Here is an 18,444-nt window from a genome sequence, read left to right as displayed (position 1 = left end):
ATCATGAATAATTAGTTCTTCACTCTTATCCAACTGTTACATAGGTTGTGTCTCTTGTTGTTTAAACGTGTTGTTTGGGAAGCCAAGCAAAGACAATCAAACAAATTTAAAATTAATTAAAAATTAATCGCACAAGAGAGAATTGAGCAGATAAACAGGGAAATGAGCAGAAGAGTTAGTTCATATTAAAGGGTTAGTTCACCCAAAAATCAACTCTGTCAGTAATGATGACTCACCCTCATGTTGTTCAACCCCGTAAGACCTTCGTTCATCTACAGAACACAAATTAAGATATTTGTGATTAAATCTGAGAGCTGGATCACTCCTCCATTGGCTTCTATTGTAATTGAAACGCAAAAAAGAAAGGAAAATAAAGACTTTATTCAACTATTCATCTCTGTGGGCTTTGAGTGAGTTCACATAGTGTAACAGCGTTTCTGATTGTACATCACACACACACACACGCTCAGCGTCGGCCAATAGTGAGCCAGCGTGAGACGTACAACACAGAAGCGATGCGCTGTTTCACTACGTGAACTCACTCGAGGCCCACTGTGTGTGTGTGTGTGTGTGTGTCTCATGAACTCACTCAAGGCCCACTGTGTGTGTGTGTGTGTGTGTGTGTGTGTGTGTGTGTGTGTCTCATGAACTCACTCAAGGCCCACAGAGAAGGAAATTAATAGTTGAATAAAGTCGCTATTTTTGTTGTTTTTGCGCACAGAAAGTATTCTCGTCACTTGATAAATTTAAAGGAGTAGTTCACTTTAAAAAAAACGTTGCTGATAATTAAATTTACTCACCCACGTCGTCCAAGATGCTCTTTTCTGTGAGACCTTTACAACGGAATTGCGTATTACGTGAACGCGCATCACAGAACAGAGCAAGGCGAGCATTTGAGCTTATAAAACGTAAACTTTGTTATTTTATTTTTGAAATGAGCGCTTGTTTCGCTTGATAAGACCCTTATTCATCGTCTGAAATCGTTTAAAGCCCTTTGAAGCTGCACTGAAACTCTCATTTGGGCCTTGAACCGTTTGGTCCCCATTGAAGTCCATTGTATGGAGAAAATCCTGGAATGTTTTCATCAAAAACCTTAATTTCTTTTCGACTGAAGAAAGAAAGACATGGACATCTTGGATGACACGGGGGTGAGAAAATTATTCGTAAAAGTTTTTTTTTTAAAGAGAACTACTAAGGTTGACAATTTAAACTATTTTAACGATGTCTTTAATAACTTTCTGGGGCCGGCAAGTTTCAATAACATAGAAGCCTATGGAGGAGCGATACAGCTGTCAGATTTAATAAAAAAATATCTTAATTTCTGTTCTGTAGATGAACGAAAGTCTTACGGGGTTGAACAACAGTTACTGACAGAGTTTACATTTTGGGTGAAATATCCCTTTAACAACTCAAAACAACGTGGTATTGTTCTCACTTTAACGTGAGAACATCTCTGTTTGAGGCAAGCATCAGTTCTAGAATGGCATGAAGGTGTTCGACTGCTGGTCCTGTATATTTTATTAACACACAATCCGCTGATCTCACATTAGGACTGTACATGAGGGGAAGGCAGTGAACCTGATGACTCTGAAGCCAATTACACCGTTAGCTGCTCTCCATGGGTCGGTATTGATTTTTCCTTTCCTATGCCTCAGTCTCTCCTCCACACACAAATTACACACAATTATATGGCTTTTTTCCCACGGTTGGTCGTTAGTATGCATAAGAGACACCAGCTATCAAGTACACAGACAAAACAGATAAACAGACCCTCAAACTAAAGCTCATCAATGCAGTCGCTGACGCTTACAGACTTATTCATCTCATGTTACTGATGAACTCATCAGGAAGAAACATGAATCATCTCAGTGTAAAAACGCCAAAACATGCACTTAATGCAGAGATAAAATAGGCCTGAAATTATATATATATATACACACAGTAGGGCTGGGTGATAAATATCGATTTCTCGATATTAATCGAATCTCATTTTTACGAACCGATATCGATTCTTAAATCTCAAGAATCGATTAGTCATCCTGTTTCATTTGAATGAATGGATCATCGTATCACGGCTGCGCGCATCCAAAAAAAATCGCAATGATCTTTGTCCTTTGTTACTATTGATATGAAACAAAGTCTCAATTTTCAAATTACGTCCATTTTCTTTAGAAATTCAAAAACATAAATAGCGTTTTGTCGCTGTGGCTCAAGAGAAGCAGCAGCGCTGATCTCTCTTCCGGCTTAATAATACCAGTCACAGCGCCAAATAAACATGAATGAGCATCTGAAAGTGTGTTAAAGATAGAGTACAACTTATCCAAATCCGGATCATGTCACATTGATTCACTCAATCTGCGTTTCAACCGTGGAAAGACGTCAGTTAAACAGCTTGTAATCAATGCATCGTCATATTTACCTCAGAAAACCCACATAAACTCGTTAGTCAGCTAGAAAAAATAACTCTAGAGAGGAGCATTTTGCTACATATATACACCATATTACATATGCATTATAATCTTAATGTTCTTCGATATTTAATGCATATTTGAATAAATCTGGCAAGTTTTTATGACAGCCACCATTTAAATGTTTATATTTCATATAATCTTCTTATCATAAAAATAAATAAAAGTGTACTTTAAGTGTTTGTATAGCTACAAAACAGTTCATTATTACCTTCATATTAGGCTAATGAAGTCTATAGGCTACAACTAGACTCCATAGTTTACAGCATTAGTTAAGAGATTTGATTCCCTTGAGAAAAATGGCAATTTATTGTAACTGATATCCAAAATAATCGATATTGAATCAAATCGAATCGAAATCGAATTGTGAAATTTGTCTCAATACCCAGCCCTAACATATCAAGAATGGAAATTAACTTTTTTGTCCACTCAATATTTTTACCAGACACGTTCTTGTTTTTAACCGACAATGTGTAACTGCATGTGAAAATTAATACTACAAGATCAACAATACTTAACCAGTTTATTTAATCTCAAGTCTCAATGAAATACTGACATTTCCTCTATCTCTCTTATACACACACAAACCATGAACTGATATACATCTCGTTAAATTAGTAGGGCGGATTAAACAAAAAACTGAACCGATGCTAAACCGCATGCTAATCTATGCTGGAGGTTGCGCTCTCCGTAAAACTTCAGATAATAGCCAAATTGTTGTTTTAGCACATTGTTTTAGAATTTGACAGTAAAAAAAATCAAAATATGTGAACAACACCAATTTTAGCTTCAAGTTTTTAAGGGTTAACGGTCCTCCTTCGGCTTCTCGTCTTCTAGACCAGCACATATAGAGCAATCAGAGTCTGAGAGCAGAGCTGCACTCAGCGGTGCCATTACGACAGCCGAGATGAATATAGACGGACCGGATTGTGCGGCATGTTGCAAATGAGACACAATTGGTCTCCAGGCCAGAATGATATTCAGTGTATTGAGCTAAATAAGAGCGGGGTAATTTCTGTCACAGCTCGATAACAACACAACAAAAGGCTAAATATTTATTTTCGGAGAACATGTTGACTCAGCGCTCGCCATCTTGCGTGCCGTTGTCAGAAGCTGCTTGAGTCACGAGCAATATGTCGAGCAACTCAGCTCTTCACAATCCGTCAGCTGTTCGACGCGTCATTCGAAACTAATGCATCTCATTAATATTCATGAGGGCCGGGACGGAGCCATGCCGTTTTAACACGTTTTCTGCATGGGTGATGGTGGAGAGAGCAGGATTTTAATTTGAATACGAGTTCAGAGAAAAGAACATGGTTAACTTGGGGGAAAAAGTCATCAATAAATGGGGGATTGTGTGGATTGGTCATGATGGAAGACTTAATTGACAAGTGGTTTTAATTATACAGACCTTTCTTTGCAATTTACTACATATTATAAACTTGACTCTTGATCTGTTCAGGCAACTGTCCTGCCGGTCTATAACTGATCTACATTTGTAAATTGTTTGAGGAAATAGTAAGTGGTGCTTGTGGTCGAATTGTGATTTTTCTAAAAAAAAAAAAAAAATGCAATTTAAAATGCAATTTTGAAGGGACAAAAAGCTCCAGATTTCCAGGTTACACAATTTGCCTCCCAAAAAAATAAAATAAATGATGATGACAATAATAATAAACGTAATAGTACTAAATTTTAAAAAGTGTATATATATATATATATATATATATGTATATGTATATATATATATATATATAAACACACACACACACACACACACACACACATAATATTAATAAAAGTAATAATGCCAAAAAAAATAAATATCATGACCGATAGTGTATTTTACTGATACTGATATTTAGGTTTATTCACCGATTAATACCGATTATTCAACCGATATTTTTTATAATGAATACTGGGATTAAAAACAAACAAGACTATAAGTAAAACAGCACTGAACTGAAATGTGCTAAATAAAATAAATATATAAAATATATTAAAAAAAATATATAAAAAAATATAAAAATAAATTTATTAAAATGAGAACAAACTCTACAGAAAATAATTTAAACATTAAAATATTACAGGTCAAATGTGTGTTTCTTTAGCTATAACTTGGAAACATAGCGTATGAAGTTTAGTGCATGTTGTGTTTTTTGAAATGCATGTTAAATGTGAACCGAGTCGCTCTGAGACACTGATCACGAGCTGCACGTGTGTAAATATAAACAGCGCTGCGCTTCACTCTGAAACACACAACGCATATATTCATTTAATTAAAATGCAGCGATTGCCACTTGATAAATCACACTAAGCCATATCCCAATTCCGGGTTTATATCGATTAATCATGCACTAGGTTTCAGAAACAAACACTTGTGTACGTGTCAATTAACAAACGTGAATAATTTCCAAACAAACGCTTTGTTCCTTAATAATAGAGAGCGTGCATGCTGAAAAATGAAAAGGCGAATGATCAAATCATCGTTCCAGGATGAGGAGGGAAAATGTGGCTAAATAACCGTCTCTGAGCGCTGCGTGTTATTTATAGACACAGATACTTTATTCAGTAGAGCAGCACTGTGCAGTCTCCATTCCTCTCGCTTTATTCCCATCTCTGCTGAGGATTCTCTCGCTCTTTGTTTCTCTCTCTCACTGACACTCTGTTCTGGCACACGGTGTTCAAAAATAACCTGCGTGTGTTTGCGTGAGGCTCGGGTTCGGGCTCTGCAGGGGAATATGCTTGTTTTTGTGATAACAAATATTCACAATAAAAATCACAATGATTTTGCTGCCAAATTAAAATCAAGCAACGTCGTAAATATTGGCCAAAACAAGCTTGCATTATTAAAAAACTGAACGTATTTTTTATGCAGATTACTGGGCTTATTGTGATACATTCATCTGTGATGCGTGACACGAGATGAACCTCATTGGTTCCTGCAGAAGCTCAAACGTGATGCATAACACGAGATGAACCTCATTGGCTCTTGAGAAGCTCAAACGTGATGCGTGACGGGAGAATTAACCTCATTGGCTCTTGAGAAGCTCAAACATGATGCGTAACACGAGATGAACCCCATTGGCTCTTGAGAAGCTCAAACGTGATGAGTAACACGAGATGAACCCCATTGGCTCTTGAGAAGCTCAAACGTGATGCGTAACACGAGATGAACCCCATTGGCTCTTGAGAAGCTCAAATAGGGATGGGACGGTATGAAAATTTCATATCACGATTATAGTGTCCAAAATAATCGTGATTATCAATATTATCACGGTTTTGTTAAAAATGTATGAAAGTGCTCAAAAAGAACTGATGCTCACACTGAAAACATTTCAACAAGTTTTATAATTGAAAATCAACAAACAACAAATAAAACAAGCCTCTCTATGCAGTTTTTAAGCAAGATTCTATTCAATGGCATTTGCTTCTTTATAACGCCCGTCGTCAATAGCAACCATAGCATCCATAACATTCACAACGGACGCGCGCTCTTGTTTCATTCAAATACAACTTGCCGTCTTGCGTCTCCGGTTTTTGATTGTATTGCAAAAATGAAATCAGAGTTGATTTATTGTTTACAGAGTTTGATAATATTGGTGTGATATATCTTGTCTGGACGATTGTTTTACAAAATGAATTCATAAACAGGTAAGATTTAAAACATTAGCTAATCTCATTATCAATTCAATATGTCCCCGTAATTATGTGGTAAAAATAAAATCGGTTTAATACGTGATGCATCTATACTTTACTATCCCTTAAAATATCACTCTTAATAATAGTGTTGTTTGAAGTTGTTCGTTCGTCTTTGGCTCAAATCCACTTGCTACGAACTTTTTTCGCGGAAGCTTCACGTCTATTTCAAGTGAGTGACATAAAATGTTTCAACTCAAAACAACATTTCGTGCCCAATTGTTTCCCAGACGTAGTTTTGGTATTAAGGTCAAAGTTAACTTGCCTTGCGTTCGGGTGATGATCACACAAGACGACTCGGCAGATTTGAAGTGTTTCTATTGTAGTGACTTTTTGTTCGGCAGACAGGGTGACTATCCTCGATCAAGTTTCCCTCAGGACTTTTGTAAAACCCAAAATATGACCACACCTCAGATTTGGTCCTCTTAAAAGGTTGTAAAATCTCCTGAGCACGGTCACTGCCTTCCACCATTCCTTCTCGAATAGTAATTTAAAAAAATATTGCGTGCTGCGCGCCTGCGTCAGACTGGCCGACAGGATTCAGTGAGTTATTAAAATCGCGATAATCAAACACGGTTTTAATGATAATTAAATTTTAAACGATAATACTAACCCTCAGTACATTTTATCACGGTTTATCGTGAAACCGGTTATCGTCCCATCCCTAAGCTCAAACATGATGCGTAACACGAGATGAACCCCATTGGCTCTCGCACGTCAAACAAGCATGCTTGAGCTTCTGTTTACTATATCTGATGTGTGAGTTGATGATGATGTTTATATGTGAATAAAAGCCTAAATTAAAACTGTTCATCACATAAAGTGAACAAGTCTCTCCAGGAAATTTTGACTAAACCACTCGATTAGTTTTACGATCTCTTCATGAACTTTTCAAAGCGCCAAAGTGTCAGTTGTGTAGCCGTCAATAGAGGAACAGAAATCCATCAGATTTCATTAAAACATCTTCATTTGTGTTTTGAAGATGAACGAACGTCTTCTGGCTTTGGAGGACGAGTGAATGACAGAATTTTGATTTCTGGGTGAACTATCCCTTTAAATCTCAGTTTCTTTCTGAAGAAAGTTCTTGTGAATCTCCCCTGCGCCGCCTCCTGATGTCCTCGCTCTAACACACATCTCTCATCGGTGTGACATGAATGACGTCTCTCTCTCTCTCTCTCCTGCAGAGACTCACCCCCGGCGTGGGTGACGAGGACGCAAGGACACAGTGAAAGGGAATTCCTCATTACCTCAGCAAATACACTCTCTTTATCGACCTCTACGCAAGTGGGCAGACGGGGATCGCTTTCAACACACACACACACCCACGACCGACTGACCCACACTGAAGCCTGTCCCTCATCTACATGCACTTCTACAGATATGCGTGAAGCATTGCATTAAAATGCAAACATTCACAAGAACGATTCGGCATGCATGCAATGCTTTCCAGCATCATTCAAGCGAAACAATTAACATTCACTTGCGTGCAAGAACGGCTCATTCCCCTCTAACGGCTGACCTGACGTCAGTGAGTGATGTCAAAACCCCACTGCAAGAGTGTCAGAAATCTGCGCTTTTCTGAAAGCAGACTACTTAACAGCGTTGATGCTTTTAAAAAAAAAAACAGGCTTACAAGAAACTTCAGCACATTTCTTCTAAACTCCCTGACCCATTTTCACCAGTCTCAGCTTATGGACTACATTTCCCATAATGCACCTGATGGTTTAGTCATAAGCAGATCATTTCAGTGTGATTTCAAAAATCCCCCAAATGCATTCATAAGCAGCCCTTCACTCAGACTTTTCACATGCATGCATGCCTGCGCATATGCACCACACACACACACACACACACACCGCTTACTATATCGGCTGATTTATCGCTGATCTCCCCGCATCATTAGGTGCAGCGCCGAGCGCATTTCAGATTCTCTTACAGAGAACAGACAGTTCTCCACCTCTCCGCTTAGTTTTCTCTCGCTTCGTTTCTGACGCCCCCCTGCTTTTTCTGAATGAAGCACAGCCGATCTCTCTCTCTCTCTCTCTCTCTCTCTCTCTCTCTCTCTGAGCATGCGCTCATTTACTCATCCTCCCTCCCGTCTCCTTCACTCATTCACTCTCAAACGGTGCAAATGCACTGATGAGAAACTCAACACTTACACTAGACAGATGAACATGGGTATTTGACAAACATACAGGTTTCTTCCAGGTTAAAAATAATACATTTGCATAAGGGATGCATGACATGTGGGCCACCGTATCAGTTTCGGACGATATATGTTCATTTTTATTGTTATTGTTATCGACCTGATAAGAAAATTAGGCAGATTAGTTAAAGCTGGGAAATTTCACTGTTCAAAATATGATTGAAATCACTTCAAAAAAGGGAACTACAGTAATGTGCTGTCATATACGCTAGAGCCCGACCGATAAAGCATTTTGAAGGCCGATACGATACAAATATTTGTTGGTTATAAAATCCGATATATCGGCCGATATTATTATTATTTTTTTATTTCAAAAATGCGCAACAAAACATTAACAGATTATGAGTTTTAACTAAAATAATATGATAATGCATTTTAAAAAGAAACTTGTTTCTATTGTCACAACAGAACAGAGAAACATCAAAATATATTAAAGTTCTGATAAATAAAATAATAATTAGTCCCTACATTGCCTTATAAGCTACCTTATAATTACAATGTCAGCTTGCTTATCCCTTTACCTGCACTTTTTAAATTCTTTCCATCAAGCTTCATCAAACCATTTTCAATCATCAGTTGCTGCCTGCCTTCTAAAACCTACTATTTAGCGATTCTAATCTAAATCCATTACAGAACGACAGTCTGCAACACACACTTGGCGTCGTTGGATTTCACATACGTGTAAAAAAAAAGCTAACTTTTATGCACAAGATACATTTGATACTTTTTCTCTATGTCTAAATGTTCAGGATGTGTGGCGCGTTATACACGAGTGTTGCCAACAGGGACGGTGTAGAGCGCCCTCTGGTGGACAAACTATACAACTCCAACACTCATGACATGGTTGAAGCATGATTCGTTTGTTTTTATTTTATTTTTGAAATATTCATTTATCGGCCATTATAACTGCCGATACCGATATTTTAGAAAACGCCTAATATCGGCCTGCCGATATAACGGTCTGGCTCTAATATACGCTACATAAAATCATAATGAGAATATTATAATTGTGTGTTTGGGACGTGGATTGAATGGAGATACTTTTATTTTTGTAATCAGGCTCACAGAAATTATTAAAAAAAAATTGGGATTTAGATTTATCGGCTAATATATCGGTGATCGGCTTTCAAATATAAAGAATTATTAGGTATTGGCCAAAATGTCATTTGTATGAGAGAAAGTGTGGAGCAAAGAATGAACAGAACATGATGACCAGCTTTGCTGACATATCAGTCAGTCAATCAGTGTGTTGAGTGGGTCACTGATGTGAAATCTGCATCGAAGCAAAGCCAGCTGGGAAGGAGTAGGTGTGCGGTCACAGAACCCCGGTCAGCGCAACGCTTTATCGCAGATCAATAGAAACTGGAGATGCGTGCATGTTTGTGCTGTCTGTCTGTGTTGCGTTAACCGTCCATCTCCAGAAACAGGACTGACGTTCCTGATGGAAACACACGTCCCACTCTCGCTTCTGTCAATGCAACCGTTTTCTATCATACTCGTTTGTTGACACACTTCAAGCTCATTGTTTCTGCCTTAAATTGTTACATTGTTTAAATGCATTTTTGGGCATTTTTAGCTAACTTTTTACATTTCTGAAATACATAACTTAGTTTCCTCTGATGATAACAGATCACTTTAAACGTAATGTGGACTTTTCTGTAAAGTTGCTTAAAAAAAAAAGCGCTATACAAATAAATGATTTTAAGAATTTTTGCACCGCACTTTCAGCTCAAAAGTTAACAGATCTGTGAAAGTGTGGAATACAGACACTTTTATGGTGTTTTACTGTTTCTTTTGCCTTGTCAACTGTTGCTGTACGGAAAAGATGTGCATGAAGGTCTTCTAAACTTCACCTTTTGTGCTCCGACAAACAAAACAACAGCTTGGAAATACACGAGGAATATTCTTTTAAAAACTAAAAATGCACAAATTCCAGGGTTATGAAGTGCCGAAATCACTGACGAAAAACCGTGCGTTGTTTCTGACGTCACAAACGACCTTGTAACCAATCAGATCAACGTGTGATCGTCAACAGAGTGAGTGAGTGGGGGCGGGGCTCATTTGCATATTCATAGAACCACGCATAATAAATGAGGCAAGGGTGTCGAGTTACATTAAAGATATTTTAAAGCAGTACGAATTATTTTAATAAAAAAACATTTAAATATGTAGGCTAATTTTGGTGAGTTTTAAAGTAAAAAGTTGGGCTTTTATTTGTTTTGGTGCATCACTATTTATTTTTGCACAGACACACACAACATGGTGGTGTCCCCGTCTCGGTCTAGGGTCATGTCTCATCCCCTGTCCCGTCTCATGGCAGAAAACTGATGATTATCCTCCGCAAGAGCTCTGAATCTCAGCGTTGCTCCCAGTCACTGCCATCCAGCAACCATTAATAATTCACAGGCAGAAATCCACAGGGAAGGAGGGAGGAACAGTCGTGCAACAACACAGAGGGAAAGAGCTGAGGAAACACAACACGAGGACAAAACAACAACAGATAAAGTGGAAGAAAAAGTGGGAATTAGAGAAGGAAAGGTGTGCGATGATGAGGAAGGAGAATCTAATGGCACCGTGGATCTGGGAGGAAAAGATGAGCGAGTGAACAAGAGAGAGGGAGGGAAGCACATGCTCATGCTAGTCTATAAATAGCTCTTCAAATCTCGCAAGAAAAAACACACACAGCATACTGACTGTGCTGCTGCAAAACAAACACAAGACGGTCCAAACACACACACACACACACACACACACAATCACGGAGGCCAGATCCATGTTCAGGTCCACAACGCATCGTGATACGACTCCTTATCAATATTACAGAAGCCCTTCCAGCTAAATATGACCGAACACCCGCCATCTCATACGTGGGAGGACTGCGCCATACCAGTTTCACTTCGAACCGCATTACAGTCCATAAACACACAACTCAAGATCTGGGCTTGTTCTCTCCACTCGGCTGAGGGGAAAGTGGTTATAGAGTCAAAGCATAGAAAAATAATAACATAAATATATCTGTGCATTTACAACTGTACGAGCACAAATTTTTATGTTTATGTTATTGCCAAAGCAATGGCACAAAACACTAGGGCTGGGTATTGACACAAATTTCACAATTTGATTCGATTTCGATTCTGATTCGATTCGATAATGATTATATTGGATATCAGTTACAATAAATGGCAAATTTTCTCAAGAAAATCAAATCTCTTAACTAATGCTGTAAACTATGGGAGTCTAGTTGTAGCCTATAGACTTCATTAGCCTAATATGAAGTGTTTTGTAGCTATACAAACACTTAAATTACACTTTTATTTATTTTTATAATAGGAAGATTATATGAAATATAAACATTTAAATGGTGGCCGTCATAAAAACTTGCCAGATTTATTAAAATATGCATTAAATATTGAAGAACATTAGGATTATAATGCATATGTAATTTGGTGTATATATTGAGTTATTTTTTCTAGCTGACTAACAAGTTTATGTGGGTTTTCTGAGGTAAATATGACGATGACATTGATTACAAGCTGTTTAACTGACGTCTTTCCACGGTTGAAACGCTAATTGAGCGAATCAATGTGACATGATACGGATTTGGATAAGTTGTACTCTATCTTTAACACACTTTCAGATGCTCATTCATGTTTATTTGGCGCTGTGACTGGTATTATTAAGCCGGAAGAGAGATCAGCGCTGCTGCTTCTCTTGAGCCACAGCGCCAAAACGCTATTTATGTTTTTGAATTTCTAAAGAAAATGGACGTAATTTGAAAATTGAAACTTTGTTTCATATCAAAAGTAACAAAGAACAAAATTATTGCGATTTTTTGGATGCGTGCAGCCGTGATACGATGATCCATTCATTCAAATGAAACAGGATGACTAATCAATTCTTGAGATTTAAGAATCGATATCGGTTCGTTAAAATAAAAATCGATTAATATCGAGAAATCGATATTTATTACCCAGCCCTACAAAACAGCGATCTTTTATGGTATTATGAGAATTTTTTTTTATATTTCTTGGTCATTATGAAGCTGTGCCGCCCAAGAGGACGTCTGATTGACATAAGCCGCGTTTCCACTTCAGGAACTAGGAACTTTGGGGTGATACTCGGTGTGTTTACACCGCAGGAACCAGGGTTCAGGGATGGCGCATGTTCGTCCCATCCATCTCACGGTCAATGTCCGCTGAAAACAAACGTCTACTTTTATATCTAGCATTACGAGCTTTCTGAATACGCTTTGGGTGCTCGTCTCTTTTCTGCCGTTTTGTTAATTACCTCGTTAGTAAACCAATCGCACACAAAAGCAGCAAAGCTTGAATCTCCTCCATACAAAACTCAAAACAAACGCGCAGGCTAGGAGGAGCAGTCGCACGCAGTTCAACGTCACTACATAATCTTCCCGCCCCGGACCGGTACTTTAATCCGCGGTGTAAACGCAGTAAGCAAGCGGTCTGGGGGAAAAAAGTTCCTGTGAAAAAAGTTCCTGGTAATTGCGGTGGAAACGCGGCTATTTAAAGCAACCAATCACACGGCCAATGTCACCATGGTAACAAACCGGTGAGGCAACATGACATCATGACTTTTGCGTAAACATACACGGCACTTTCGAGTCAAGTGGCGTGTTATCTCAACGCATTTTGAGTAGGGTTGGGTATCGTTTGAATTTGAACGATTCCGATTCTGATTCCGATTCCTTGTTTCGATTCCGGTTCCTAACGATTCTCGATTCCGATTCTTTTAAGAGGCAGGGTCAAAAAAAGTTTAGCTAACCTTGCTAACCAACGGCCTTTCTGAAGGAAATACTCCTGTCACAAATACTCCTTTTGTCACAAATTTTGCATTTTGCCGAGATTTCGTTATTTTTAGAAAAGTGAAGCCACACTTTGGATCGCCGACGTAAGGTACTCATGTTCGACTCGCGCGGTTATGCCAACACTTCCGGTAGACGCTTCTTCGTTGGTGTTGTTCAGCGGTTTCTTCTTCCGCTCGGCGGACTGTGAATATCGAAACTAGGAATCGAAATTTTAACTTTTGAACGATTCCGGGAAAAACGAAAAGTTAGTCCCGATTCCAATCGATACTCGATTCTCGATACCCAACCCTAATTTTGAGCTATCCGCGTGTATGCGTGTATGTCTACGCCATTAACGTCCGAGTGATTCTGCGTGTCTGTAATGCCCGCGCGAAACGAAGCAAAATGTAGATCTACATCTGGGGAGCAATCTTTTTTTTTTCCTAGGATGGTAAGGGAACAGTCATAAATGCCATTAACCCCAGTGACGGTTAGGTTTAGGGACGGGGTTGAGGTAAGACATATATTTATATATACAGTAATAACGTTAAGTCAGCCGCGTTCATAAACACGCTGAAAAGCGATTATGCGTCTTGATAGCACGCCAAAAATGGAAATACGAATTGGCGTGTCATACACACGCTACTTCAAGAGATCAGTCTGAATAGTTCCTGGTAATTGCGGTGGAAACGCGGCTATTTAAAGCAACCAATCACACGGCCGATGTCACCATAATAACAAACCGGTGAGCAATTCATTCAAGAACATCGCTCAAGTTCAAGCTGAGACTAAATATGAACCGTTCGTTCTCTCGAACGTCAGAATAAACCAATTTTTAGATTCAGAATCGTCATGAAACAGTCAAATATACTAAGAAGTGAATGCAAGTACATAGCAGCACATATATAATTAAATAAAAAAACGATTTACAAGACATTTCATTGGTTTTCTACAGGACATTGCTTTAGTATTTATCAACACTGGCATCCATTAAGCATCTCATGTTTTTAATCATCTAACATATGCAAACCTCCTCAAAACACTGACAATCAGTGATTATAACAAGTGATTGCAGATCAAACCCTTCACCACCATCACGACTTAAAAAAGCTGATAATTTAACGTTTCTGTACTCATGAATAATTTAGCAAAGATTGATTTCCCATTCCTGCACTCATTTACTAAAACAACTGCCCCAATCTACTGTATTAGCCACAACAGTAACAGGACATGTTGACCACAACACCTGGACGTCGCCTCTCAGGACAATCTGGCCGTTCATATCAGCGTTAAAATCACAAACTAACGACACGGATCACATCAGACTGCTGGATATCAGCTATTCTCCTCAAGAAAGACACAATCTAACGCAAATTAAGAGTCAGGCTGTCACTTTACGTTGGAAAATCGAGTGCATAATCGATTATACCAAACAACACAAGTTTCAAAAACGAAAATAGGCAATTGATTTTAACCTTTTTTTTAACCATAAATGTGTTTAGGTACCAGAATTTAGGGATGGGCAACGATTAATCGCGATTAGTTGCATACAAAATAAAAGTTTGAGTAATATGTGTGTGTAGTGTGTATAATTAATTTGTATATATAAACACCCACACATGCATGTATATATTTAAGAAATATGTGCATGTATATATTTATTCACAATTAATATTATATATATATATATAAATATTTGATATATTAATAACACATTTTTCATAAAAATATACATGCATGTGTGGGTGTTTATATTTACATATTATAGACACTACACACACATATATTATGTAAACACAAACTTTTTGGATGCAATTAATCGCGATTAATCGTTGCCCATCCCTACAGATTAATACAGCACACAGAAACATGTAGGATGCTGGAAAAGAACAATGTGTTTTCTGTTCACCAGATGCTTTTTAATATTCGCTATTACTTCAATGCAAGTGAACAAACGCACCGATATTTGTTGAGTAGTGACGTGTGTGTTCAAGTTGTGCAGATTCTGCAATACTCTGTATTTAATATATCATGAGGATCACAAGTTGCATATTAGGGGGCGTTTAGGTTCGTTCACACCAAGAACCAAAACTATAAAGATAACTATAACAACAATAATCGTTCACAGTCACACCAACCGATATCGTTCTGTGACCTCTGACCCGACGCATTAGCGTAAGCTTAGGTGAGTATAGTCATCAAACTCAAGCTCCTCCCACATTTCTCTTTAAAATTTCGTTTTCAACTTCAAATTCGTGACTAGTGTTTTGTACACTTCAGCTTTCGCCAATACGCCATACGTCAGGTCAGAGGTCACTCTTCCGTCAGTGATTATGCTTTACAAAGCTATAAATATGGATGTGTTTCTTAAAAAAACGCATCAGAGGGCCTTTATTAGCTTTATTATGGATTACTGTTGTGATGGATGGATGCACTTTTTAGGCACCATTCACTCCTATTATAAAGCTGGGAAGAGCCAGGATCAGGATATTCTTTAACGTAACTCAGATTGTGTTTGGCTGAAAGAAGACAAATATACACCTAAGATGGATTGAGGGCGACTGAATTATGGGATCATTATCATTTGGGGGGGGGGGGGGGACTATCCATTTAATGATGCGATATTCTGATTGGCTGCAAATGTTGTAGAAGTGTGCAATACTAAACTGTAAAGTTAAAGTTATATTAAAAATACCCTGGCCCCAACTTTATAATGGGAATGAATGGTGCCTGAGATTTTGAAGCCTCTTTTGCAAAAAAGTGCATCCATCCACCATCTTTAAAAGTTATCGTTCGCGTTGATATGAACAGTATTTAGAAGAACGATAATAAAAAGTTTATAATTAAAGTATTTGGTGTGAACGGTCCTTTAAACGCAGGTGTTTTAATCTGTGGTCACGATCAGCTGACAATCTGGGGGTTTTATTAGTATTATTACTATTATTAATAATAATAATAATATTTGAAACACTGCCGTTCGTATAATTAAAGAACGGGAGCGTTCCGTTCCTCACAAGTCACTCAGTACAGTCGTGGTTTAAGTGAAGAACTAACGTTAATTAACCGTTATCCTGTCACTGACGACTAACGTGATCTTTACTAGCGATACACAACACACACACACACACACACACACACACACACACACACACACTCACACATCGATACCTGTTCCATTTAAAGCGTTCACTTACCTGTTAATCCCTCGCGTTCATTTAAAACGAGGACACACTCGGCTTTCTGGGTGTTTTGAGGAGTTTTTGCAGTGCCTTCGATGATTTGGAGTGAATATTTCTCACACTCTCGGTTAATTAATTAGCCTGTGGCGGCTAAGCGAGCACGAGCTAAGTCAAAATGACAATCGGCCGCCTCACGAACTCGTGAGGGCATTACTATCGCTCAGGATGGGCTAGGAAAACATGTTTAAAACCAATGACCCACCTCCCGCACAAAACGATCCCCCGGTAACCGAATAACGACAGCCCGCTGTCGCTTAACACCGTTTAATCGCCACCACAAGCACGAGCTCACGGAGACTCCGAGTGTCAACAGCGCGCAGTGATCAACCTGAGTGGGCGGGACCGTGACGTCACGCGCGAACCTCACAAAAATATCAACAGTCAAAAACCCCTCATTTAGTCTTATCCTGAGTGTTCGGCTTGTGACATTGAACCTATTGTTGATATATTTGGTGTATTGTATTCAAAGTTGTATATCATTAATAACATCTCTGTACAGTTTGAAAGCATAATATTTTTTCTTTTTAATGAAAAGCGCGTTTGAAAGCATCGCGAATCCTCATTTAAGCTCTCCCGTGTTCACAACCAGGAAAAAACACGGGGAATAAAGCATTGAAAGTATAACACTGGCTCTTTCTGTGCTCTACGTCACTGTTCCGTGTGGTTGTGCCTTCGGGAAACGTCAGATGGCGCTGTGGTCATAGTTTCAGTTTCGCCTGTTTTTGCATCTTTTTCTCTCTTTTTTATGGTAAAATTTTATTTTACAGTGTCCTTGTTACATATGTTACATGTACTTACCATAGTAATAACAGTAAATTATGCTTACTTAGCCTACATGTTCTAACCCTCAACCAAATCCTAATCCTATAACACTATAGTAAGTACATTAAATAGCCTATATAATGACACCATGTAACCGATTTTATTACTTCGTTGTAGTTCATTCAGGAAAATTATTTCAGCGAAATTAAAGCATAAATGTCCCTACAAAATCCTATATATAGCTACATCACATGTTAATTAGTGATGATCATTAACTGACAAAATTACCATCCTTTTTATACATTATACTCGAATAGTTTCCCAATTACAGCTTATATTTTATGTTATTCTATTTAATAATAAAAACTGTGAGCATCTGGCATGGTGAATATTGGGTACTGTACAAAATATAAAACAACATTGGGGTTATACTTTCACAAAACATTTAACTTCAATTTAATTTTTAACAGGCCTATTCACCTTTCATATTTTACAAGAATAATACTGTGAGTTTTCTGGCTTGGCCTGGTGTATATTGACTATGGTATAAAGTAATAAAATTAGTGCTGTCAAATCGATTAATCGCATAAATAAATTAATAAATAAACAAATAGCTTATACAGTGCCGTTCAAATGTTTGGGATCAGTAAGAAATTTTTTTAATATTTTTAAAAGAAGTTTTCTGCTCACCAAGGCTGCGTTTATTTTATTAAAAATACAGTAAAATTCTGAAATATTATTAAAATATAAAATAACTGTTTTCTATGTGAATATACAGTAAAGTGTAATATATTCCAGTGATTTTCAGCATCATTACTCCAGTCTTCAGTGATCCAGAAATCACTCTAATATCAGGATTTGATGCTCAAGAAACATTTATGATTATTAAACATTTTTTTCAGGGTTCTTTGATGAATAGAAAGTTCAAAATAACAGTATTTATCTGAAATAGAAAGCTTTTGTAAAATTATACACTACCATTTGAGGTCAGTAAGATTTTTTTTAAAAGAAATTAATACTTTTAAAAAGCAAGGACTCATTAAAGTGACATTTATAATGTTACAAACGATTCTATTTTAAATAGCCTACAGGTGAAACTGGAAAAAAATAGAATATGCTGCAAAAGTTCATTTATTTCAGTAATTCAACTTAAAAGGTAAAACTAATATATTATATAGACTCATTACATGCAAAGTGACATATTTAAAGCCTTTATTTGTTATAATTTTGATGATTATGACTTTTGAAACCCCCAAATTCATGAAAAGT

The 18,444-nt window shown here is 37.7% G+C and overlaps 1 protein-coding gene across 9 annotated transcripts in view; it reads right to left on the bottom strand.

Annotated features, from left to right (window-relative positions):
- r3hdm2 (R3H domain containing 2) overlaps nt 1-16,755 on the bottom strand; it is a 57,704-nt gene extending 40,949 nt beyond the window's left edge. For 5 of the 9 annotated variants that reach the window (XM_089134541.1, XM_089134544.1, XM_089134548.1 and 2 more), the window contains exon 1: nt 16,369-16,755. The gene's annotated coding sequence lies outside the window, so the exon portion shown is untranslated. Of the gene's footprint in view, nt 1-8,027; nt 8,155-16,368 lie in introns of those variants that run through there. The other 4 variants (XM_089134545.1, XM_089134546.1, XM_089134549.1 and 1 more) reach the window with 2 other exon arrangements.
- Between the last annotated feature and the right edge of the window lie 1,689 nt (nt 16,756-18,444).

Source organism: Pimephales promelas, chromosome 8 (genome assembly GCF_988280905.1).
Source record: "Pimephales promelas chromosome 8, fPimPro1.hap1.1, whole genome shotgun sequence".
Taxonomy (NCBI): domain Eukaryota; kingdom Metazoa; phylum Chordata; class Actinopteri; order Cypriniformes; family Leuciscidae; genus Pimephales; species Pimephales promelas.
The sequence above is the reverse complement of the archived record's forward strand: the minus strand, read 5'-3'. Positions and strand labels throughout refer to the sequence as shown.